This window comes from Tympanuchus pallidicinctus, unplaced genomic scaffold, assembly GCF_026119805.1.
Source record: "Tympanuchus pallidicinctus isolate F22 unplaced genomic scaffold, pur_lepc_1.0 scaffold22, whole genome shotgun sequence".
NCBI classification, from domain to species: Eukaryota; Metazoa; Chordata; class Aves; order Galliformes; family Phasianidae; genus Tympanuchus; species Tympanuchus pallidicinctus.
This window is the reverse complement of record NW_026294739.1, coordinates 29,390,853-29,417,730: the sequence shown is the minus strand read 5'-3', so window position 1 is coordinate 29,417,730 and position 26,878 is coordinate 29,390,853. Positions and strand designations below refer to the sequence as shown.

At 38.0% G+C, this 26,878-nt stretch overlaps 1 long non-coding RNA gene across 2 annotated transcripts; it reads left to right on the top strand.

The window, feature by feature from the left end:
* The first annotated feature begins 11,576 nt into the window (after positions 1 to 11,576).
* LOC128082199 (uncharacterized) lies at positions 11,577 to 26,476 on the top strand. Of its 2 annotated transcripts, none has more exons than XR_008207587.1 (3): positions 11,577 to 11,680; positions 12,559 to 12,657; positions 25,791 to 26,476. It is a non-coding gene; the product is annotated as an uncharacterized LOC128082199 (long non-coding RNA). The 2 variants fall into 2 exon arrangements; XR_008207586.1 differs by lacking the exon at positions 11,577 to 11,680 and adding an exon at positions 11,689 to 11,874.
* The last annotated feature ends 402 nt before the right edge of the window (positions 26,477 to 26,878 follow it).

Sequence of the window (26,878 nt, the reverse complement as noted above, 5' to 3'; positions counted from 1 at the left end):
TGCAATAATTCTTGGATCATGCCCGAAAGACTAAAGCTATCCAATCTCCTTTAACTTTGCATTACAATAGTGTCGTATTATGTAGAGGAAGAGAATTATCTCATTTGCGCACTTAGAGAAATCGCTAAAGTTAATTGGCCCATTAAACAATTAATTCAATAAGTGGGTGTTACGAAATAAGCATTCAGGTTATATAAGGTAAATTGTCTAATGCATAAATAGTGGTCCAAAATAAGTGTTCGTATACAAGGACTCCAAAAGAAAGAGAAATTGCATAAAAAGGATATAGGTTTAGAGAGACCTCTAGTGTTCCTTAACAGAAGGAAACGTACTCTACAGTGCTGTTCTTCCAATAATCAAAAGTACTCAGGATAGCAATCATCCATTCTATTAAATCTCATTTACCAATTCTACTGTCTTTTTAATGCACTGTATCAGAAACGTTATACATTTACTAGCATATAAATATTAGCCTGAATCCATATTTCTGCAATGCTGTATAAACAGCGTAGATGATCTCAGGCTGTTTTATCAGAGCAATCCAAAGTGTGCATAGAGTAACAGAGAATCAGACAGATTTTTCAATTAGTTCTTCCATGCAGGATCTTAACAAGAATACATTATTAAGACTTGTTTCTTTTAGCAAGCCATCAGACTTTTTGTCTCACGAGATGTGGATTTTTTTTAGTTCAAGCAATTGCAGTATCATAACAATTATAAAAATGTTTCTCAAAGCATTTTATTTTTAAATAGTAACCCTGCATACATTTAAGATAGCTAAAAGGCATGGTCTTCATGCTGCCTAGAAATGGGGATGATTTTCTGTGTGCAATGAATATCTTGGTATTATCTGCATTATAATAACTTGCATATGTTCCTATTATAATAGCCTGGGTGGAAGCTGTTAGGACAACCTTTCTCTGATGGACAATAATGAATATCTTTGTGGCAATTTTCAGAATGATCTTGTGTAAATTAAAGGTCTGATTTTAGGCAATCAGGTATGTACAAATTAGGTGTGTACAAATAGGGGTATTTTTGTGTATAGGAGCAGGTATTATTAAGATAATCAGTGTGTTCATTCATGTTCAGAAAGCATAAAGGAAATCTACATGAGTCTTGAAAAGATACAAGTTACACTGATCTCCAAGCAAATTGCTTATCTTGTCCCTTCCTTATTACCCTAAGTTGATGGGAAGAAAGGAGAGCAGGTCCAGCTGAAGGATGAGAACCTCTTAAGCCAGCTTGCCTGCAGGCTCTGTGACAAATGTGCTCTTCAGGGCACTGCAGGGATGCTTTGAAACACGGAGCAGTGTCTCCTGCTTTGTGCAGTGCATCAGCAGCAGTGCCCTGCTTGGTGTGTCCCCTCTGCTCCAGAGGTTCACCTGTGGATTCTCCCATGCAAAACAGCACTTCCATGTTTCTCTGGGCACTCAGTTGCTGAGAGCAGCTGGCTAGAAGAGATTAGCCCAGCTTCCCTACCTGTACAAACTGTATCTTGATAGCTTCGTATTGCTGAGAGTGATAAGAAAATGTATACCAAATCCCTTGTAAAATGGATAGAGGTGGAGAAGATGAAGAGCCTCTTAAAAGCAAACAGCTCTCCAGGATCCCTGTTAGGGCTGGGTGTTTGTTATCAGCCCCAGCAGTCTGTGCTAAAATTCACTTACTCCCACAGCTGAAGTTTCAGATTGATTACCCAGAACACCTTCAGGTCAGCAGAGCATCTCTGCTGGTCATGTGCTACAGTCTTCAGAAAATACTTTTTTGGCCATCCAGGTTGATTATCCTCATGTTAGAATAGAGTCAGTTAATTCAATCTGAAGGTGAAAATCCTCTTGTGCTCTAACTCCTTCTGCTATGACTACCCTAAGGATTTGTTTCTTATCCTTCAGAGATAACAGCATTTAAATAAATCACTGAACAGGAATAAAACTTGCTTATGATGTAGTTCCAGGGCATTTTCTTAACCTACTAATGACTGAGTGTTCTGCTCCCTAGAAATATGCAAGTATGTAGAAATTGAGAGAAAAATAATATGTTCCACGGGGAAGGAATGCCAACCTAATCTTTTCAGTAGAAAATAGGCATGTCTTGGAAAATGAAGGTGATTTTGATTGTATTTGTCCAATGGTGATGCTGGTAAGCAAGGGTCATTGTCTAAGTTCAAAAGCAGTTGAAAACAAAGACAAAAGAGGAAGATAAAGTGATCTGTCTTAAATTAAACTTAGTCCAGGTTGTTTATATTTCTAGGAATGTTTTTGTGTATTAGTTTGGATTTTCGATCTTGAGATCTCTCCTGTTCCTGTTAAGAGTTATGACTTTTCATCTTTTTGTATCCATCCACAATTTGTAAGGAAGTATTCAGAAGTGGGAGGTGGTATATGGACAAGAAAGCATATGACATTTCCAGCCAGGTACCCGTCCTGTGCCTCAGTGCCTCAAATAGCCTGCTGCATTTCCTATGCTCTTAAATATACTGTTTTTAGTACAACAAACAATTGTGAGAGCTTAGAAATGCTTCAGAGAAGAACGTGCTGAGGGCCTTTTCCCTCAGTCAGATGCTTCTGGTGGGTTAATAACTCCATCTACAGTTCATCACTGAAATAGTACCAAAAGTAGTGGAGCTATGAGCCTGAACCAGGTTGCTAATATGATAAAAGCCAGGTTCTACTTACATTTTAAGCAGCAGACTAAGTAAGGAGAATATGTTATTGTAATGATAAAAGTGCAAAATTTGCTTTGTTGGAACCGCTTTTTTTCCATGGTATGGAGTAGACATATAGTTGAGTCTGTTGGCCAATTTCTTTTTTGGTGTTTGAGACTTCAGAGCCTGTGGGCAAATAACAGGGAAAAAGGTGCTACTACTTTTCCTCCAAGTGGGGTAGTAGCTCCCTGATACCACACTCAGAATGGGCAGACCTCATCCCAAAGTCCAGGGCAATGCTGGAGGGAAAAAAAATAGAAAAGAAAGATCGGATGGGATGCAGACATATACACAACTGCTTCTCCCATGCTTTCAGCTGGCTAGACAAGGCAGTTTCTCTCTGGCCAGGTTTCCGCTGGCTGTTGGCTGGCCTGGCCATGGGCTCCCACACCTGCCTGAGGCAGCCAGCTCAGGATGTGCAGGAGGGATTTGTCTGAACCCAATGTGCTGATACAATTCCAGCACTGTGATCTCGTAAAAGATAAAAACAGTTTCTAGTAAAGGTCACAGAGATTCCCATCTTACACATAAACCAATTTTCACAGATTGTTCTTCTACATTTATCAGTGTTATTCTTGGCAGTAGGCCTAGGTAGCATTAAACAAACAAAAGTCTACGTACATGAACCTCACATGTACTCTGAACTGAGTGTTCTTATGTAAGCATGCTTACTTGTTTGTGACCTGCTTCGCCAAGTCCTAAACAGTTACATATCAAAAATTTCCTATGTATGTTAGTGTAAAATACCTAGGCAAACTTAATGGTAATGGAACTCCAAAAAGAAGTTCAACCACTAATCAACGATTGATGTACCTGAAGTTATAAATTTTGCAGGCATCAGTTTCAGCATGTATGCTCACGTGTGTGTGGATCTATTAAAAGTGCTCTTTATTCAGAGAGGTTTAATCTTTTCAGCTTTCCCTGACTTCCTTGAGAGTTGTGGGAACTCTGTGCTTCTGAGATCATTATTATACTGCAATCTAAGTAGGCATTAATTACTAAAGGGTCCTATGTAATTCTTTTCTTAGATTTATCAGTTAAACCAGCAATAAATGCATTAACAAATTTATGTAGTAGGTGAGTTATGTTAAAAAAAATCACTGTTAACAGATTAAGGAGAATAGAAATATGAATATGATTTTCAAAGCCCAAAAGAGAAGTAGGAAAAAGAAGTAGAATATACTGATACTGATGTATTTCTTGATTGTTGTAGTTTTTAGCATGGCACTGATGTGACTCTTTCTGCCACACTAAGAAGTTACTATGAAACAAATTACAGACATGGAGGTGAGACCAGTGCAAAAACCATGAGCAAATGCTTTTCATCTTTGCAGCAGGTGAATTCCCACTGGTGCACTGTCTACTTCCTGTGTGGTTGTCATTCAACATTTTGTTGGCAACTTTGGCAAAATCTTATAACAAAACAACTGTACAAAAACCATCTTTGAAGTGTGCATTTAAGAAAATGTATTTTCAATATTGTTATTACAATAATTTATTATACAGTTCTAGACAATAGTGATGACTAAACATTTTTCCTGCATCAATTATTCCCTTGTTTTTTGCTCTTGAAATCCTTGAGAATTATATTCTAGTGACATCTGTTAACACTGTTGAACTTAACATGTAATTAGTAAGGTGAAAAAAAGAAAGAAAATAGAAAACAAAAGCCCATGCCAATCTAAATGTACTCAAAAGGTGCCAGATTGATAACTCTGGAGAATTGAGTCTTCTGTTTATCCTCTGAATTAGCAGAGGAAAATCAATGGCAGCATAAACTTGCTCATGTTGCCCTGAAATGTCTTGTGTTCAGTCAGCTGTGAGAGTAGCCCAGGTTTCATATTGCCTGCAGTCTTTAGGATCCCAGTAGGAATCATATGAAGGATGTTGTCCTGTGGTGGAAGAACTGCACTGAGAATGCTAAACTTCTATCAGATAAACTTCTGACCATCCATCCAAGGTCAAGCTTTGCAGCTCCAGCATGGATTACAAATGGTGATTTTGAATTAAAAGGCTTTGTAGTCCATTCTCATTCTTTTAGCTATCTGATCCCCTGGTGTGTTTTACTTAATGCATAAGCTTCCATTGACATGACAGAGCCAGAGGCATTACAATCTATCATGTCAAGACTTCGTACATTAGCAGTTCTTGTTAGCACGCATTGGCACAATACACTGTAATAGTTCTGAATTATACTAATGATCCATGGATAATGGGTCACAGGGAGATTTTTGAACCATACCTTTAAACCAGTGCCACAGAGCTTTTAGGATGTGTCAAAGAGCATGGAGGCTTGGCACTGTAACATGCTTTAATGCATCTTCAGAGCACCTTATCTTGTATGCTTTGCTTTAATTGAGATTAAATGGCTTTGAAGGACCTAACACAATTTCAAGGACAATGCAATTTCTCATATTCTCAGTGAAAGGTTTCAAATGTATTTCCTTAAAGCTGAGACAAATATTCCATACAAACACATTACACCAAACTGATGTTAAAGGTCTAATTCAAACTTAGAGGAGCCAACACAATGAGAATTAAAAGCATGGCATACCATTCCTGACTGTGACTAGGATGGGGATGAGATAATTGCATGGGATCTTGGGTTGTGACACAGCACCAACTAGCAGAATAGTAATGGAAGCAACAATCTGAAAGGAGACCACTTTCATTTTTTAGGCACCTAGATACTGTTGAAAGGAACATCTAATTTGGGCCAGGAAAGACTGATGACAGTATTCTTCTGGAGGTATATGCTCTGAATATTTCACATGATATCAGGGCAGGAACAGAGTTATCATGGAAGTTAAGTGTAGTTTGTACTTGAGTCTTTAATACATTCCTGTAACAGTGATTTAAAATAAAAAAAGATTCAGCCCCCGTCCTCCTTTTTGTAACTTCAGTTTCTTATGTAGTGATTTACTTAGTTGCAAACTTGTCCTCTCTGGCTGGTTTTGATAATGATAAAAAGGTGCTACAGTATCTTGGAAGGAGGTGTTGTATTCCGGTAATGGTAACTGTGGAGTTTCATGACCCTCCTGAGCTTACATTTGAGGACTCTCTAGAAAAACTGCCATCATATCACAAGAATGTGAGGTGTAATACAGCCATTTTTTTGAATTATTCATCAGAAGAAGGGGGAGAAAAGCAACAGAGTCATAGGATTTCTCTTTTTATTTATAGTTTTACTACTCTTCATATTTTTTAAGTGAAGGGAATACAATTCTCCCATCTCTTCCACAACCACAACTAAAAAAAGAAAAGAAAATATGTATGCTTGAAAAGTTGGGATTTCTGGGAATACATTTCCCTCTTTTAACTTGCATTTTAACATAAGGTAAAACATTTTTTTGACAAGGTAAGTAGAGTAAACAAAGATCAGTGAGAAAGCAGAAATTATTGAAGTACTGGAAAAACTGCTGCAGGCTACTTTTTCACACATTGCTGCTCAAGTCAGGATTATGCTATGACAGTTCTAACTCTCCTGCTGACATCCTTATAGACTCTATTACATTATTTACTTCTTGTAAAATAACATTCTATTACAGCTCCTTCATGTCCTGCTGCTATCGAAGTTCAAGGGAAAGAAATTCTGCTCAACCATAATTCTTTGCTTCCAGCTCGTTAATATGGCTCTGAGGAGATCATTATTAAAAAGACTGATATGTGGCTTCTATTTCATGCCTCATTTTCTGCTGCAGTAACAACTGTATTTCTAGAGTGTTGGTCCGCACTTAAATCAACAACAGTGCTGCATAAGATGCATTAGCCTGTGTCTTGGAGTATGAGATGAAGCATGCCCCATCCTGAGCCGAAGATGTAATGTCATTTTTATGTCAGTAAGGGATAAAGCTTTCAGACATTTCTCTTGCTCTTTCGTTGCAAGGAGAAGTGAAGCCAGTCATGCAATCAGATGTGATTTCAAAAGAATTGATTCTCAGTAGACTTGCCAGGAACATCTGTGGATAAAACAGGGTTAACAGCAGATAGGTTGCTTAAACACTCTGAAAACTGGCTTAGAACTCTGTCAATGTCAGGAGATAATCAAACACATATCACTGAGTCCCACATCAGAAGTCTGTTGAAACTTGTTTTCTGGGAAAGCATACTTATTAGGGCCCAGAAAATTCATTTGCCTACTGTATTTGAATTCTCATGCCTTTCATCACTGTAAGGCCAGTTAGCAGTTAGGTGTACTGCTGGCAAAATATTCCCGCAGTATGGTAGAATGCTCCCAGAGCTCCAGCCTTTGAAGAGCGGTGCTTTCATGACTGCCTGAAATCATCCTAGCTAGTCAATCATCAGCCCTGCTGCTTGCAGTGCAAATCTTGAAAGCAGCACTCAACACTTGAAGAACTGGCATCAAACCAAACAGCAGTGACCACATGCTTGGAGGTGGTCAGAGGACAGGGAACCTCCAGTGTTACACATGCTGTTCTGAGCAGAGCGCTTCAGCTGCTTTCAGAACCTGTTTGGATGATCCCTAATGACATTTACGTTGCATTTTATCACTAATAATACAGATAACATCATAATTATCAAGTTAGCCAGCCATTGGGAATAGATACTTGAGTTTTCCGGTAAAAAGTGAATCACTTGTACTCCTTCTCAAGGCAAATGGTGAAGCAGCTAGGAAATCAGCATTGAGCATAGCAGCATTTTGCTATGTACATAGTGGATCTTGATAAGAGAGTGCTGTTGGTCTCTGAACTTTGGCATGGGCTAGGTGGAAAGGATGGGTGAAGTTTACCTCTAACTCAGTCTGAACCAGAACTCCAGTGCCTGTCTCTGGTGTTTTCAGTTTGCTGCACAGCTTAAAGTTATGGCACTGAAACAGGGGATAAATTTCTGTACGTGGCTATACGATGTTACACGCTGGCAACTGCTAACTCTGTCTTCCTGGTAAAGGATGTAGCTAATTACACATCCCACTCATCATGAGAAGATTCTCTGATGATCTTTCACAGGGGCAGTGTGAGGGATGAACTGCAGGGTGGTTACAGACTCTACTAATCAAACAGGATAGGTACTTGCCATTTCTTTCAGATAAGGAGCTATTGATCAATCTGAAAGAAATATTTTTATTCCTAGTACTCTGTGTTTCGTGGCATTTAGGATAGATTCCCATTACTCTGCTTCATAACTTTCTCGGTGGGTTTCTCTGTGGTGTCCCTGGATGGGTCACACAAATGCAAGCATAGGTCAGGTTACTGAAAAAGAAAAGCAGGTTACTTGTTAGTGCTGCAGATTTCACCTTGCTCAGGAGAAGTGATCCTCCTCTTCATCCCACTACTTTTCCAGTCCCCTCCCACTCCTAGTCTGACCTCTTCTGTATCTGCATCTTCTGTAGGAATGGATGATTCTTCTCTGGGAAACATATTTTTGGTGAATTTCAGTTAAAAAAAGAAAAAAAAAAAAAAGAATATCTGACCAGCTGTTAAAGTAATTTAGTTCAAGTGCCTGTGGAATGTTTATAAGATCCAATATTGTAGTTCAGCTTGCACTGCAATGCAGTCTGTGGACCAGGGAGACATTATACAATATCTGTTTGGCTTTGAGTTTTTTATATCACCAATTACTATTCTCAAAATATCTTAAGTGAACTGTGTTCTAGGAAAGCGGATAATTTCACTGTAGACTGGCTAATATCTGATTAAAAATGAAGCTACCTTCTATTTATTGTAAAGGCTAGCACATTCATCAGCATGCCTAATTAAAATTTAACAATTAATAAGCAGTGGCAAACCCCATACAAAGGTCAGTAGCAACCTAAGAAAACTTATCAAAAATGCAGGGGGGTTTAGAGTTTTTAAAAAGTTCATTCTGTCCTTAATTAACAGATCTAATTACAGCTCTGCCATAGCAAAATGCAAAATGATCTCTTTAAAAGACAAGAAGTCAAAGATTTAATAGCACAGATAACCTTCTTCTTCAGTACATACTGACCCGAGTTTAGAAGAGAATTTTATGTAGCAGGCATCAACACTGTTGATGGGATGGCTTTGATAGAAATTAAATCTAAGCAATACACAGAAATCCCAAAACAACAAAGGGATTGAGAAGGAATAAAAACTCTCTTGTGTTCTGGGATTTGAACTAACACCAAGTCAAGACTTTGGATAATCTCCTTTCTTAGCAAGTTGTCAATGTATTTATTCTGTGACCTTTGATGGTTAATTTTGAATAACACTTTCTGTTCTATAGACTGCATGTGTTTAATTATCACCTCATTCAACCACAATGGTTGGTGCAAAAATGAAGGATAATCTAGTACAGTAGAGATAAATACAATAGAACAAATCACTTAAAATTCCTGAAGTTAACAGTCAGCATTTAGGAGATGAAGGGCAATATTCCAAGTTTCACCAAAAGGTTTGGTTATGCATTACTTCTTCTAGAAGACTAAGACACCAGCATCAGATGCAAGATCTCTTCAGGGAGACCTGACCAATGTGGCTTGTGAATGAAATTACAACCAAAGGGATGCTGATAGCTCAAATTCTGGATTTCCTGCATCATAATGGTTTTTTTTGTTTTGTTTTGTTTTGTTTTTTCTGTGCTTCATTTTTCTCATCTAGAAAATAGGATGATGAAATAATTTTCTCACAGAATTATTTGAGATCTATTGATGAAAATGGTCCATCAGAGCTGTGGTATTACTAAATAATTCCCAGACTTCCTCTGAAAGCCCTAGACGTAATAGGATAAAATACTAGATTTTTATTCTCTTACTCATAATAGTTGTTCAGAAAAGTTCTCTAACCTTCAAGAAAGTTTTGAGCCCAGATCAGCAGATTAATGTACTTTCCTCAAACCATGTTATGATTCAGGGAAATCAAATCTCAGAGTGATTTGTGTCCCTCTTTTGCCATGGTTATAACTTTATAGGAATCTTAGGATGTGCGCTAGTTGTTCTTTACATTCAGTGGCTGTTAGAAAAGGATTTATATCTGAAGCTTAATGTGTGGCTGTACTGCAGGTTGCCCAGTTTCCTAATACATCACAAGGCTAATTGTATTCAAGCATGAAGCTGAAGTGAGATGTTTTCCACAGAGGTCTTCCACTAAAGTCAAGGGGACTTCAGATCAGCAGCAAAATGTCTGAAGATTTACTTCATGGTCCACAGCAGCTACAGCCATCACAGTCATAAGCACTGGTCTCCATGAAGGAATCTTTCAGGGCAAACACAGCATAGAAACGCCCAGAATAGCTCTGTGTTTATGTTAAGCATTTTATCAGCACAAGAGGAGAGTTCACACACCTCAACAAAAGACGAAAGCAATGTGGAAATAAGCTCTGGCAATTAACTTCCTGTTCTTCTGAGCAGAACAGCAGTGCTAACTGATACTAATGAAACTGCCAGCTCTGATCTCTGAGCAGAGGAATTGAACATAGTGTATAAGCTACCCTCATCTGCTGGCTCCGGAGCACAGCTGCCTTTGGCTATAGAGTTGTTGCACTCTGGAGTTACTATTAAGCCAGTCACAGTACTGTGTATTAGGAAGGTGGCACCTTTACTCATAGCTTGAACTAGAGACAAATTAGGTATTTCTCATAGTCAGAACACAGAAATTATTTAATTTGGAGGTTATTTATTTCATAATTTTTGTATAAGCAACCTAGACTGGTAAGTAAGCTGCAGAAGAATGTGAGAAAAGTGAGTTCAAAAAATCTAGTTACTGCTTCAACTGCCTGAACAGAATTTTGTCCCTGTACTCCTTCTCTGCTCTGGGAGAAAAGTGAAGCTAGGTATAGTCACACTCATTAGATCTGTTCCCTGTGTGTCTGCTTTCTTTCACACCAAAACAAGATCTCCAAGGTTCTCTTGAATTATTCTTGTTCATCCTGTACAACCAGAGCTGATGGGAAGGAGTTCGGAAGATTTTTCATCTTAAATTATCAATAGTTTTAACTAAGGTGCCACATCAGAAGAGCAGTAATGAAATGCATAGGCTAAATGCACAGCTGTGACTTTCAGATTTTGCAAGGCTGTCAGCTAAAGAAAATATATCTTTACCGGTAAAGTGGGGAAATTTATTCCATAAGACTTTGAAAGAAAATAAATTTGGAACTTCACAGTGATATTTATTCAGAGCCACTTCTCAGCAAAGAACCACTTCTTAATATTCTCACAATAGTAGGAATCTCATAAGCATCTCAATGCACCTTAAATTCTTACCTCTGTCAAGAGTCAGCAGCAAAGTTTATAAAAATATCTGGTATCTTGTATTTTGCTGGAGAGACTCTTTTAATCTGTTCACAGTTTTCTGGTACGTGTCTAATTTTATGTAGCAAGAAAAAGATGAGCATATCTGCACTAACTTTGCAAGTTCAGAGATATTTTGCTTTGAAATGTACAAACAGATAGGATCCATGACCAGAATTACAAACGTAGATAGGCATAAAGCATTTGGCATTGCATTTATTTTCTTCTGAATTGTTTCTCCACACCTTGTCATTGCTTGTGTAACATATCAGCAGACCCAGGACAGATACAGTAACATAAATGCCATTAGGCCGCATTCACAGTAGAATGGAGGCTCTGATTTTGTATTTACTAACAAAATGCTAACATTATTCGTATTTTAGAAGAAAGCTACACATGAGATAATACAGGGGAATAACAAGGAACAAGAAAAGTTCAGTCTTAAATGCTTTATTACTGCTATATCTGGAGAATTTCTACTTCATTCTATGGAGTTTAAATAGGAATATCCATACTTCGTATTTGTAAGGTCAAAGCACACATGTGATGGTTTCTTCGTGCTTGGATTTTACTGACAGGAAAGTAAGAGAGGAGCCAGGATGAAGGTTTGTGTGTCTTCCAGTAGAGACTGGGTCCAGCTGCTACAAAGTAATTTACTTCCAGGTGGCACGTGAGTGGTAATGAGTGCTTAAGCTCATTTAGGATCGGGGCCTCACTCTACTTCCAAAACAAGCTTGGCACTAATTAGCTCTTTAAATCACTGCCAGGTGAGTGTACAAAATGAACAAGCGTTTATTTTCAATGTAGTCATTTCCAAATTATGGTGAGATGTTTGCTGAGGATAGAAGACATCTTGAGTATGTTGTGCTTTGACTCTACCTGCTCTGTAACTAAGCAGAGAACTTGTAGTTCTGGCATTACTCCTGGACTTTGCAGTGTCTTTGCTTTCAGTTTCAACTAGGTAAGTGGTAAAAGGTCCTTTTTAGAAATGGCTGCGAATATCAGAATTCACACTGTGAGAAAAAGTTTAAATATTCAGAAATTCTTTTCCAAAGCAACAGTTGAAAATCACTGTAAGAATTTCTGCACTCTTCTTTGTCTTTTATCTCAAGAAGAAAAGCAAATCCACAAAACCTTGAGAAATGAAATCTGTCTTTGACTTTATTTCTATACCTGAACTTGATACATGTGTGTTTGAAAACTGAGTCTTTTGTTAATTAGCAACTGCGTGTGTTTGCAAATTTAATGATACTGTGTCTAGCTTTTTTTATTAGGATAGGATAGCTTAATTATACCAATTAAAAGCTCTTACAGATGTTGAGCCTGTACTCTGCTAACACTGCTAATACTTTTTACCTGCTACAGTGCACTTTGGGCATCTCTTAGTTTTGGTAAATCTGAGTGGATGTTGTCTTAGATATGGAAGAGAAAACCACAGCTGTATACCTTATATATATATATATTTTTTTTTTAGAAATTTGGAAGGGCATATTGTGAATTGAAGAGAGTTGTCCCTTTGTTCTTAAGCTTTAAACTTTGACTGAATATATGCTTGTCTTTGTTGCAAGCTTTAATTGTAGGCATTGAAACTGTAGTTGACTTCGCATGTTCTTGGCTTGCTGACTTTGCTCTACCCTCTTAACAGAATAAATGATCTCATGTAATAACAAACCTGACAGATCTTCATAATTGATCGCTATTCTTCACAGATGAAGGGCATAGGAAGCAAACAGAATAAAGCAGTGTAAGTATCATGAAATGCAAGTATTGATTCTTTTAATAGCAGTACTGCTTGTCTCTGTAAGTGCCTACTTCAGCAGTAAGAAATTATGGGGAAAAATAGAAGTGAGAAGTAAAAAATTAAAATCAGACGAGGGGGAAAAAAGTATTACAGATAGCTCAGTGAGGGCCTGCCAAGTAGTCTTTTTTGCCTAAAGGTTCAGCCTTATGCAAAGCCTTTAATTGTATCAGTAGATGATTTTTGAGTTTTTGAAGGCTAAAGCAGTGTAACTGAGGTAGGGGTAATACATCAGCTTTGCTGGAACTGGATACAAGTTAGTGGTGTTCAAGACACCTTTAAATAATTGAAATGATTTACAGATGAGTGATTGGTGTAGACTGAGAGGTACTGTGGGTAATGGATAGAATGATGTGGGGGGGCAGCTTGTACCTCTTACAGCAGGCTTGCAATCTAGCAAATTGTGCTTTCAGAGTCCGATGTCCTTGATAAACAAGAAATGGCAAGACTTATTAAAGTGCAGTCCAATCATTGTTATACCCTGATACTGGATGAGATAGGTGTCAAGTTCTGTTATTGCTGAAGTTTTCACAGCATCTGAACGATCTCATTTGAGGTGTGTGAGGAGACACACTGGCATAATATGTGCACACCTATTCCCAAACCTGCAAAACCACTGCAGGAACCCTTTAACCTGCTCTTTCATCTTCTCTTATACATCACTGTTGTCTCACAATCTGCTCCCACTGAGCACGCTGCAGTTGTCTAACAAATTTCACATTCAGATGGTTGACTCGCATTACACTCCACAGGGTCATATGAATGTTCTGAAACTGACAGTTGTGATTACAAGTTAGTTGGGTAAGAAGAGGACCCCTGGGCACAAATCTCTGATGTACCTGAAAATTTTTTTGGCAGCAGTGACTAAATCTATCCCAAGCCTACAAGGTCAATTTGCAGCTCAGTTGCTATCCATATTTATCTGCCTCACACATGAAAATTTTGTTATGACAATGATAGGATCTCTAGAAAATACCTCAAGTAGTTTCTGTGGATAGCTTGTAATGCTTGCTCACTTGAAACAATCTTCCAGAATATTTCATTTTCCTGATGGTGATCTCTTCTATTATTTTAAAGAAACAAAAAGTTCTTGGGGTAGTACAGTTCGCCTTGGTTTCAGATGTCAGTGGCCTGTAGCTTGGTAAGTCTTGGTCACACTGCTGTCATGGAGTGTAAGCATTGTTCTACTAAACAGTGGAGGGAGTTGCTTGTCTGCTAGAAGTAAGTAGGGTGCAGCATAAGATCATCAAGTTACCCGAATTTCACATGCTAGGTATGACATCTCACATCACTGAGGCACTTGGGATTTTCCCTCCATTCCATATTTTTTCTGTTCCTGTTTGCACTCGCAGCCTCTTAAGCACTTCCAGTTTCTGATTTGTCAGTAGGAGTTTGTGTTATCTCACATATTTAATCACAGCAGCGGTGTGACAAAAATGCCAAGTTAACTACAACTATAAAGGGGAGGAATTGTTCACACATGTCATGTAAATTTTAGAGTTAGTAGGTTTGGGTTTTTTTTGTTTTTTGAGCAAACAGAAGGGGCAAAAAATTTGGCTGCTGAAACTGGTTTTAAAGCATATATCATAAGGTGATACTTGAAAAGTTTTGAGTTTCATCTCTTGCCAGAGAACTGCATGTTTCAGTCCATAGAACAACCCAAGCACTGCATGGCATGTGTGATATAGGTGCATGCCTGAAATGGATAAAGGTTTTTACTATGAATTTGTAATTTACTAAACAAAATGGTTGACTCTTCTCAATTCCCAGGGCAGTCCACCTTTGAGCTGTTACATACTGCTAAAAATAAGAGTTTCATTGCTCTGAATTACCTGTTTAATATTGGGATGGTTTAGTTGATATTGTTCTCTGATCTTCTTCAAGAAGAAAATTGTGTAAGGAACGTTTCACAGTGGCTGGGAGAAATTGTGGTATTTTTGTGGTAGGCACTGAAAGATGCTGGGGAGAATAGCTTCCTCTAGTACAGCCTTACATGTCTTCTGTAAGTTTTAATGTATCTAGGTAGCATGAGAGTTCAAGAACTTCAGCATTCAAATACTGTCACTGCAATTAATTGCACCAGAGGCCTAATATACCATATGCTGAAGCCAACGGGAGTATTTTCATCAGCTGGAATGAATTTTGGATCAGGTTCAACACAGAAGAGTTGCAAACTCTGCAGCTCTTCACTCTCAGAGAGAAGCTCTCCGCTATGTCAGCTAAAAGAAAACTCACTATTAGCTGAGTTCATATCGTCATCTGAGATACTGAACGCATATACAAATTCTGCAAATGTAGAAGGTAGCATGCTAGATAGGCACAAAATGCATGTTAGTATCTTCAGAAGCACCAACTCTGTGCACTGTGTATGTGCTGTTATATGCCTTATACAAAGTTTCTGCTCAGTCGAATTAGTCTTTTTAGTCTAGTAGTTAATCATAAGACCGTATCTTAGAAAATGCTCTCTGTTGAGTGACTGTAAGATAGGGAACTAAAATACAGGAAATGGAAATGCAGGTTTTTTTTCAGCATCAATATGCAGTCCTTCCTTGTGACCTAAAGAAAATTTGTTTCAGCTCTTTCTCCATCATTATTCAATTGCTAAAATAGCAGTTACACTCAAGTAGGGATCACAAAATGCTAACAGTGTTCTATTGTGAATGTACGTTCTTGCTGTTCACAGCCTGGAGTACTAGCCCTGCAAATTTTTGCTTTTTATTTACGGCTTTCTAAGCACATTTCTAGAGGGAGATGTTACAATCTCTGTCAGGGATACAAACAATAAAATATTACTACATAGACAGCATCTCTGAAGCTACAATACAATCCAATCAAACTGACACAACTGATAAAATTTGGTGCCACAACTCTTGCACAGTCTTTACAGCACTCTGAAATGCTTGAATACAGCATGGTTTTGAAAGCAGTATGATGTTTTTGCTATAAAAACGCACTACATCAGTGCTAAAGAATAGTGTCCTTCATTGCAGTGATTTAGTGCTCCATCTCAACCCCATTCTCATCAGGAATTGGCCACCAGAGACAGCTTCAAGTGTTTTGCTCCTTTTAAGTAAGAAATCTAAATTAGTGGAAGCTTCAAATGGAAATGTATATTTTCTTTTGCTCCCAGAAAACACTCTGTCCTTTGCATCGATAACACTGATTGATTGATTCTAAATGTGCTAATCTTGTTGAAAATGGTTTTATTGTGCTTTCTCTGAGTCTAGTAAATGGGGATGGAAGGTGATAGTTACAGTAGATACAGTGTAATGCAGCTGGTGAGTCAATTCCTATATACCAGCATGTGGGAGTTGTATTGCTTTAAAAAGTATTGTAGGGCTGAGTCGCAAAAATAATGCCTTCTGTTTCATTTTGGTGGCCCAGGTCTGAGGCAGATGTTGGTGATATGGCAGTAGAGGTTGAATCTTCCCAGCAACACTGCATTACATCCTGTTGCTGTGCTACAGATGGTAGCAGGGAGGCAGTGTGACAGAAAGGCGCCTGATGTGGCAGTGTGTATGAAGCAAAGGTGTGGAACTGAATTCCTCCACGCGGAAAAAATGGCTGCTATTGGCATTCACCAAAACTTTCACTGTATTATTTTCAGAGCAACTTACATATTTCTTGAAGAACTAACTTTATATTTATTAGGAAAGCATTTCTTCCCTGGAGAAGTTTTGGTCTCATATTATCACTGTCCACTTGATGACAGGAGAAAATATTAACCATATTCACCTTTGAGATCTTTTTGATTATATGGTACACAGTATTACAGATTTTAAGACTAGAAGAGGCCAATCCTCCTATATGAATCTTGTCGAAGAATTTGACTGAAAATTTGACTGACTTCTGCAGCTAAACCCAAGAAATTTGTTCAGTAACTATCAAACTTTACCACTTTTTGTTGTTCTTTCTTCTTCCCCTAGGAGCAATGTAAATTTAAATGAAAGAAGCTTTACTACGCTTTGAAATAATTTGGTACGTGTTGACTTCTAAGTATCAAATACTGTTATTAGACTTGGTGGGAAGGGTGAAAAAGACTGCATTTTTGCGTGGTATGGAATACACTCTTTGTAAGGCAAGCTCAGAGCAAGTCTCCCACCCCAGCACATTTCCTACTGCTTTCCCATATTGCTGCAAGTGATACCACTGTCTGGCTAGACAAAAAGAAACAGATCTTAGTTTTTCAAAGCTGCATCTTTCCTTCTTTCATCTGTTCTCTGCTTATCTCTTGCTGTCATTCAGACCCCCTCTAGGAGGAAGATTAAAGAACAATATGGAAAAATAAAGGAAACAACAAGAGTGTTTATTTTTAAAGATGATTTTCTCAAGAGCCTCTGCTCTCAAATACTTACTGTCAGGTTTTAATTTTGTTGTTTGCTTTTGTGTTTAAACAAATTCCACTCTGTCATAAACACTCCTTGTGTAATTTCTAGTGTCAGGAAGAGAAACTTGAGCTTTGAATTAATTGTATAAAGGTACAATTATGAGGAGAAGCACACGGCAGATAAAATAGTGGGTTCTGTCTGTCTAGCCATCCGTTCATTTATTGTTCATTTCCATCTGTCTTTGCCTCACTTCCAAGATTGCATTGTGTATTTTTCTAAGTGCTATTAAGTGCCAGAGGTTTGACTGTTACATTAGCTTACCTCAGTAAGAAATAGTATTTGGTTATACTGAAATTATTTTCTGTTCAGATTTTTAAAAAATGTATTTATGTCTGCAGAAGACTTTTATAAGGTTTATTGTGTAGCCCTTCTTAACTAGAGATATTCTCCCTGCTACACAAGACATACTTCAGGGCTTTTCTTTCCTTTGCTGCTCGCATTGTATTATTATTTTCTGTAAGACTTATTCAGCAAAATACTTCGCTTCTAAGTCTTACAAATTGTGAGGTTTCATTAGCATGGGAAAGGACAGGTTTCGATAAGGTGGGTGGGATTGTATTCGTCATTTAAGATGACTTTCCTGAATTCTAAGTAGGTCTGATCCTACTGGTAGTTGTTCCGTTAGAAGGGACATAAATTTCTTGCCTTTGTCTCCCCTGCTCGAGTACAGGGATGGTAATGCTACTCTCAGGTGCAAATAGCTGGTTGGAAAGGATCGACTGTTTGTATACAATGTTGGAAGCTGTAAAATGCTGCAGTCTCAGAAGAATCAAAAAACACTAAAATTCTTTTCACTTTTCTTTTCTGGTGTTACAGCAGTATTTTACATGTCACATGAAAATCCGTGTATGTCAGAATGCAAAATCGACTGAGTGGATTACCAGGAGTTTCAAGTTAGAGGATTAAAGTAAAACTGCTAAAATGTCACAGAATGCACGTAGAATAGTGACAGGAATATCCAGTGAACTGAATGATGTGATGTTAACAGTTCCAGGATGTAGAAAATGAGATGAGTATTTTGAGTTAGACAGCTAGAGTTAATGGCCAGGCACCAATGTCAGGACCTGCTGGGAGAAGGCCATGGGAACTGACCCAGGTCAGATCTGGTCCTGAGAGTGGATGTATGTTTTGAAGGAAAGATCAGGGGCTGGGGTGAGGCTATTTAACTTCAGGTTATCAAAGCAAGATGACAATTTTAAAGACTTAAAAATACAAATTCTGTCATTTTTGAACACCTAGAGGTGTGGTTACTGCTTTGTTCTCACTGTGGTTTTCTTCTAACTGAGCATTCAAACTTCTTCTGATTTCTTGTCCTGAAATAATGATTATGTGAATTGACTGAAAAACTCCACAATGTTGCTTAAGATCTTAACAAATTCTCAGCCGTAGCAGGGGAACAAATCCTTTCTCCTTGCTGTATTTCCAGGATCTATGTCCTTCCTCCTTTTACACATAGGCGTCCTGATTTCCTGTGTTAGCTGTGAAATACTTAAACGTTGCTGGACATTGAACATCATTGTAGAATCAACTCGTCCTTGAAATGCCATACAACTCTATCAGCAACTACTGTGCTATTATGAAAAGAAAGATATGCAAGTTATTTCTCAAGTTTGTCAAATGCCTACTTTTTTATCAGCTAAAATATATTACTGTTCTTTTTCATTATTATTTTTCACTGAGAATACTTAATGCAGTAGACTTCAATAAAAATCATTTGGGCAAGAATTATAGGATTAAGACATGTAGGATTAGACTCTCTTTTCAAAGAAAAAAAAAGTTTTTTTGTCTGTAAGCAGTTATTTTCTTACACTACAACTGGAAGTTCCCCAACAACCTATGCCTGAATTTCGGAAAGCAATAATCCCATCATGATGATTCCCATATGTTTTGTAAAGAGGAAAAATAGCTGTCTGTACTCAATTTGCTTGAAAAATATGCATTCAAAATAGGTTATATATTTATGGTGGATACATACAACATATCTTAATGTCTTGTAAATAAGTACTTCTTTGGTTTGATGACCATTTTCATGTTGTAAGCCTTTTTGAGATACCATTCTGTTAAAATCTTAGCTGACAAGCTTTGTTTACTGCTTTCTTATGACATTTCAGTGGTTTGGGACCTGCATTCTAATACCTCTCTAAATCTGATTTATTTTGTTGTTTTATTTTTGAAGTTGTATGGTTACCTCGAGGCTGCTAGGATGTTCAGAATGAAAAGAAGCGAGGAACGTTCAGTCTGTTTTACAAACCTGGCAGCACCATGACATGAACTGTTCTCTGTGTGCTCTCATGGGAGATTCCTGGTCTGAGGAGTCTCCAATCTTTCTAAAAATACCACAGCCAGCTCCTTTGTCATGTTCCCTTAGAGAATCTGAGAACGTAAGAAAGTAGTGCTTAATGTCCTCAGAATTCCTTCCTGACTATCTGCTTATGGGAGATGTCATACTGAAAGCCACCCATTATAGACTATACTAATTGCTCTGAATTCCATGACTATTTAGATGCCATAATGATTTTATCAGTGTAGTCAGTCCCACGCGTAGAAAATGTTTTCATGTTATACTCCCATCAAGCTATGTAATAGCTAACTTTGTCACCATTTTCCTTGGCACCTCTATGTGTGGATGCAGAGAGAACTGCAGTATCTGGGATATACTTGTGAGATCCCTCAGGGTAGTACTAATTCCTTAATGGCCACCACGATTCATTCCAGTGAAATACTGCTTGCATTTTGTGATGCTGTTCTCAGACGAAACAACATTTCTACTCTGACAAATAGACTAGATTTTTCTTACAGTGTTTCTGAAAGAGGAAGAGAGCTGTTACAGTGTCATGTAGGCTGTCTTTCCAACCCCTCAGTATTTTTGGCAATAAATACACGAATAGGAGAGAGATGAAGCTGTGAAATTGAATCATGATATCTCAACAGATGGTCATAAGAATCCTAAACATGAAGTAAGTGCATTGCATGTTTTACATGACTCTGAGAAGATTTACTCATTCATGTTTTACCTTAAAAGGAAATAGTTTTGCTAATCTAGATCTGTGCTACATTATTTTCAAAGATACAGTATCTCCATTGCACTCTAAGGTAGATTATTAGTTATTCTGAGCCAGGAGGCATGTAAAAAATGATGAAAGGGAATAGGCTTCTATTGAATTTATCAGAATAAGTTGATCAGTTGTATGTGAAAAGGAAGGTTGGAAATGAAAGTATGTTCTACATCCTTGCCATGACAGGCTATGGAATATTTATTATAAATGGAGACATAAAGCACGAATAATCTTCCCCATGACCTCACTGTGATAAACTGGCTTCCTAATTCTTGCTGAGTGCTGATTATTGCTTGGCTAACACTCTCAGCTGAAGATGAAGCATGTGCTAAGTTGCAGGAATTCTTACAAGTAGGCTGAGCTATTTTCAGAAGGGCAATTTTAAGGACACGTTCTTGTTTTTACTTGCAAGATTATTTGTTTCTTAAAGCAATACAAGCAGACCCACATATATGGAAAACCATCAGGCAAACAGTATGAATGCAACTGCTCACTTAAGTATTCCATTTTGTACTTTCAATGAAGTAGGCTTGCAAAGTGGGGTTAGAGAGCTTGGTGACAGGCTGTGAAAGGCTTTCTCCATAAACACTTTTTCTTTTTTTGGAGGTATAGATCAGAAGAACAGGTGAAACATTAATAAACTGGCTTCCATTTGTAGCAACTTGAATAGAATGCTTCTAGCTAGGGGAGCTCAGAATGAAGTGGATATAGCATGAAAGCAGAATGAAGTGGTGCCTTATTTTGTCACTTGCTGGAAAGTTTTGAAATATATTTGTGCACTCATAAAAGGAAGGAAGGGCACAGCTTCTTGTAGCAATTTTGCCACCTGCTTTCAGATCTCTGGAGAAGAGTTACTATGAAATGTCAGGATTAATGCTACTAGTCACGATTTTCCACTTAAATAAGCATTGTGCTTTTCATTATGTAAGAAAAACATGGTTTTACCACTACTTGAATTCAGACAAAACTACTTCCAGGCTGTGCTTTGGCAGTGGTAGGCCTTAATCAAAGGTTGACCAGAGCTTTTTGGACATACTTAGGCCATCTCCTCCCCAAACCTGTAACTGTAGCTTAGCCAACCTTTCCGTTGTGCTGACAGCAGTGTAACTAAAACTTTGAACGGTTTAGGCTTAACCTGGACATGTGATTTTAATCAAGTGTACTTGGGCAGTTGTCGTCTTGTTCCATTCTCCAGGATGTGTTGTTGCCAATCTAGCACCAACTTTTGATCGTTTCCTCTTATGTTTACACAACAGTGAGTGGTAGACATGAGCTCACTTTTCCCATGTTTTCAGAGCCTTGTAATGGTAGCCTCTCTGCAATTTTGTTCCACAGATCTCTTGATATATAGATACAGGGACAAGGTGAAAAGTGCTCAGGTTTTGCTGATGCCGAGTAGTAAGAATAGCACTCTGCTGGGTATGACTGTTTTAGCATTTCTATTAGTAATGTCCATGAAATATATATAGCAAGGGCTGATCATTTCATTAGGATCTAAACATCTATAATTTGCCTTTAAAATTTTTCCCACATGACATAAGAGTTTCTCTAAACAACTGATTCTACCATCTCACTGTGCAGCCTGCTTCTATGACACAGCACTTCTGTTCCAAAATTAAGACCACTAAGGGAGATCAGTGGAGGGAACTGTCTCACAAGGGTAAAGTAAAACGTCAAACGGTAGAAGTGGGCACTCTATTAAGTTCTGGATGAGCTGTGGGAAGTTTTTGCTTATATAAAGTGGCAGAGCAGCAGTATTGAACAGATTGTTGAATAAATGAAAGTCCTGGGACAGAATTTAAGGCTATGCTGTCTTGTAGGTTCAGAAGCTGTTCACATTTTTGTTGCTACAGGCTGAAATTCTGTAATGTCTTATGGCTACTGTCAGTGCCACAGAGGGTAATTCCAATCACAAGATTATGTCAGGACAAAAGGTCACAGAGGGGAAAAAATAATAATTTTTAAAAGTAACATCTGAATGACTGTTCACAAGAGAGGTGTTCTCTGTATCAGATATCTATAAACATGCAGAGCTCATCCACTTTTCAGGAGCAGAGGTCAAATACTTGCAAAAAGTGTTCTCTAAACATGATGGGAACACAGAATTAGAGAAAATACTCAGAAGGATTCCTTCTAGGGTTTGTCACTGAAAAGATGTTAACTGCATAATGTAGAAGTTAGTGCCATACAAATATTACCTAAAAGAAGAACATAGAACCTTTGCAGATGTAACAAAGAAGGAATATATTTTACACTTTTACAAGTGTTAAGAAGTATTAGCTGCTGTGTAGTCCGATAGCGATGAATTTTACACTTCAGGTGAGCTGCATAAAAGCAAGAATGTGTTATATATGTAGATAGAAAACTCAGTACCATCATGGCTTCAGGGCTAATAGTGATTATTAACATTCGACTATTTTTGTAACTACAGTCTTTGGTATAATGCTGCCTTAAAACAGTAGTAGGTAGCTATTTCCTCGTCTGTGTATAAATACTTAAGATCAAGAAAGGAAATCACATAAGAATAAGCTACAGGACTTTGTAAGCTATGATAATATCAATTGCACTGAAGCAGAAGAAATAGTTGCATTATCTGTAAACATCTACTTATGTTCCAGTTGCTGGGCTGATGATAAAAATCAAATCAAATGATACCAGCCCTACATGTATAGGTAGTGTCAGAACTGGAGCTCTGAGGGCTGGATGACAGTAAATTCCTAAGGAACAGGGTGGAAATTGGAACAGAAAAGCAGAAACCAATGTGGAAAGGAAATGAGGCTCGGACAACAGCGTGAGATCTCAGTGTGACTGTGCATTTTGAAGTGAGCTGAGCCACGCGAGGAGTGCAGGAAGATTTTTGAGTGAGACCTAATTAAAATCATCTGGCCCTCATGAGGGAGAGGTCTTTTTCTTTGCAATTGTTTAGTGTGTGTGAAGGGTATTTAATTAGACACATGGAAGTGGTGTTTGAGAGGGATTCAAAGTATGCTACTTTTAGTATATTATTATGTTATTGGATTTGTGGATTACAAACAAGTCTGCAAGAACAAAGAAACTGTATTTTTAAGCTCCAGCAATGGTTTAGGACTGACACAGTCTGCAGCTATGGTAGTTCTCTGTGTCTGATTTTTGGGAGATAGCAAGTAGACACTTGTAGAAACTATACAGCATCCCAAACAGATTGTAATCCACAGTGTTTGTTACCTCTTTGACCTACTCACCTTCGTACAGTTATTTTGTGGCTTATTAATCTTAAACTTTGGAGAATGGTGATTTTTTTTTTTTTTTTTTTTAAATATATTTTCCATTAGTGTCGTAATGTTTTATTTCAGGTGAACTTTTCATTTTCAATGATCACAGTTTTAAAAGATACCAGCTGGTAGCTTTCTCGTTTAAGACATCTTTATAGCAAAAAGTAATTTAAGAAGCAGTGGTTAATATGTAACCACTGGACAGATGAGGTTCAAGCTCTGGCTGCTTTGCTATAAATCCACACGTTCTGCATCTTCCTAACATGAGGATGAAATTGCATATTCTGCCTTTGTGGCCATCCAGAGCACTAACTGAAGATATGAAGCCATAAGTATGGAACTTTGCGGTGATCTCCCAGGAATAACTTTGCAAAGACAAACTCAGAAATCATACCTGAATATTCTTCTGTGAACTTTTATGGCTGTCTGTCAGGGGGCATTAGTTGTTTTTTGTTTTTTCTTTCACAGGGATGAAATTTGGTATGTAGTACTAAGTACACTTACAGCAGTAAACGTAGATGCTATTCTTTGTATGAACAGTAGTCATAGGTTCTCTTGTATCACTTAAGTCTTTGTGTTATTTTCACAATGTTCAAGTTTCAGTAGCAGAAGTGTTTCCTTGAACACATACGCCAGTGATGCATACTCTCTGTCCAAATTCTCAATTGCAAACCTTAGACTCTGGACTTCGGCTCCTTTTTTTTTTTTTTTTTTTTTTAAATGTTATGTGGTGTATAACTTTTCTATCAGTAGAAGTCTTTTAGTTTAGAAATAGTTATATAATATATAGGTGAGATGAAATATTACAATCACACATGCACACTTGTTCCTAAACAGTTTGAAATTCACTTAGCCTTGATACCTTTTTTTTTTAATACTTAAGCTTCCACCCAAACATTAATTTATAGAATTGCTAGGTAATAAGGAATCTTCTCACAGCTGTTCAGTAATTCAAGAGCCTTTCTCAGTTACTGCATTTACTATGAGGATAAAAAACTGTGAAGCTCACGGGTAATTTTAGCATCGTAACTGTAGAGTAACTCCAGTCTCCCACAGTTCACTGAATTTTCTTCCAGCTCTTGATTCCTCACTAAGCTCACTAGGTGGCTGTCTAAGAACACATATTTTTATTCACTTGCTAAAATATAATTCTTTCACTGCCATGCCATTTTCTGATCTCACACTGGAGAGCACCCTTACATCAGCCATGGCAGGGATCAACTGCAAGGTCTGGGCTGAAAGAGCCCCTTCTCCATGAGTATTGGACATCAAATGTCTCTAATTAAAACCACTTTCAGCCTCCAAGACCATGAGAAAGTCTGAAGTGCAGAATGACGTATTTATATGAGCTAAGTCTGAGCCTTGCTTGAACAACTTCCTTGCAACACCAATTTTTCAAATTCTAGATATTATTCATACAAGTAAAATCAGGGAATAATAAATGTTATGCATAACTAAAGGTAAGTTGTTCTTCCAGGAAGCTAGAGGTGAGGCAAAGCAGCTTCCAGAAACCAGAAGCTGTAAGTTGTGAAAGCATAGATTCAGAAAAAAAAGAAGTGTGCCGTTCATTTAGCATCCTTCACATTGTTAAAGTCATAGAATCATCTAGATTGGATGGGACCTTCAAGGTCATCGTGTCCATCCATCAACCTGACCTACAGAGTCCCATCAGTAAGCCACGTCCCTTAGTGCCATATCCACATCTCTTAAATACTCTTAAATATTAGAAATTCTTCCTAATATCCAATCTAAATCTCCCCAGGTTGTTGAGGTTATTTCCTCGTGTCCTATTGCTTTTTACCTGAGGAAAGACACCAGTGGCCTTGCTGCAGCCTCCCTTCAGATCATCATAGAAAGCAATGAGCTCTCCTCTGAGCCTTCTCTTCTCCAGGCTAAACTGGCCAGTCCCCCGCCACTCCTCAGAATTTTTGTTTTCTAGTACCTTCCCCAACTTTGCTGCTCTTTGTGTGTGCCTGTGCAACTCATCATCCTTCTTGTAGTGACAGACTCAAAGCTGCAGAATTCAAGATGTGATTTCACCAGAGCCATGTGCAAAGGGACAGTCACTTCCCTAGTCTTGCTGGCCTTTCTTGGCTGCCTGGGAACACTTCTGGCTTGCGTTTAATCTGCTGTTGACCAGCATCCCCCGGTCCAGTTCTGCTGGCCGCATTTTTAGGCACTCTGGGCCTGTACCTCTGCATCCAGTATTACTTTATTGCCAGCTGTCCTTACTACCAGATGTGGTCTGAGTTTGGCTTGTATGTGCTGATTTTTGTATGGTTATGAATCCTTTGACTTATGGGAAATTACATCTGATTGAGATGAAAATTGGACCCCAAGGCTCAGACTGAGCTGATCTTTGGACACGTATCTCTGTTTTCCAGAGCTTTTCATTGGAAATCCTGACTTATGAAGGAAAATATGTGCAGATCTCTCTCAAATCCATGTGTCATCCTATTGTCTTCAATACTGCAAAATATAAAGCACAGAATAAGACCACACAGGACTGCATCTCTCTAGAGCATATCTGAATCTTTCTTGCATGGTCTGTGTAATTCCGTATTACCCCAGAAAGATGAGTTATGGAATAAGCAGTATCTTGTCTTTGCCTTAGTATAATTGCAGCAAAGCTGAATCAGCACATGGCTGGGAATGATGTTAATTGTGTATGCATAGGTAGGGAGAATAGTAGGGAGTATTAATGTTATCTGTACTCGATCCGTTTTTTCCTATCATTGTATTTTCAACAGGATACTTCTGTTCCATAAAACAATATTTTTTCTTTTAGTGTAGTCTTGTTGAAAACCTTAAATTTACCTGACACTTCAACAATATTCAAGTGGAAAAACTGAAACTAGATACTTCAGGCTGGGGGCTGGGTCAACTCTCTATCTTTCGGAAAGTCTTCAACTGTGAAATAGTTTGTTTCCTGTCATCAGGACACGAAATGCTGATGTACAGCTCACCAGTGCCTTCTGAGAGTTGTAATTTGCTTGTTTGCTGCCCAGCTTTCATATTTTTGGCACCTTGCAAATATATGATACCTTTTCTGCATGAAGATAAATGCATAGTTTTAAGCCTTCATTTACCATAAATCTTAATTTGCATATTGCAAGTTTAGCTGAAATAATAACAAATTGCTGAAATGTTTTTGCATGGCCATCAGGAGAATAGAAAGCTAGTGTTCTTGGCTGAGTATCTGCAGGATTAACATGAAATGCTAAAACATGATGCTGGAGCTGATCAAACCATGCAGCCTACACCTGAGGGGAATTTTTCTCATGGAATTCATAAAACTGTCCTTATTTCTCTTGATTAGATGTGACTGTTAAGTTTTAAATAGAAAGCAGTAACTTATACATGAACAGCAGTGGGAGCCTTACTGTTCCAAAGCCATAACTTGTAATCAGCATAGTTCCCTGTCAGAGTGGATTATCCTAAGACACTTCACAACCAGCTCTGCTCTCACCTC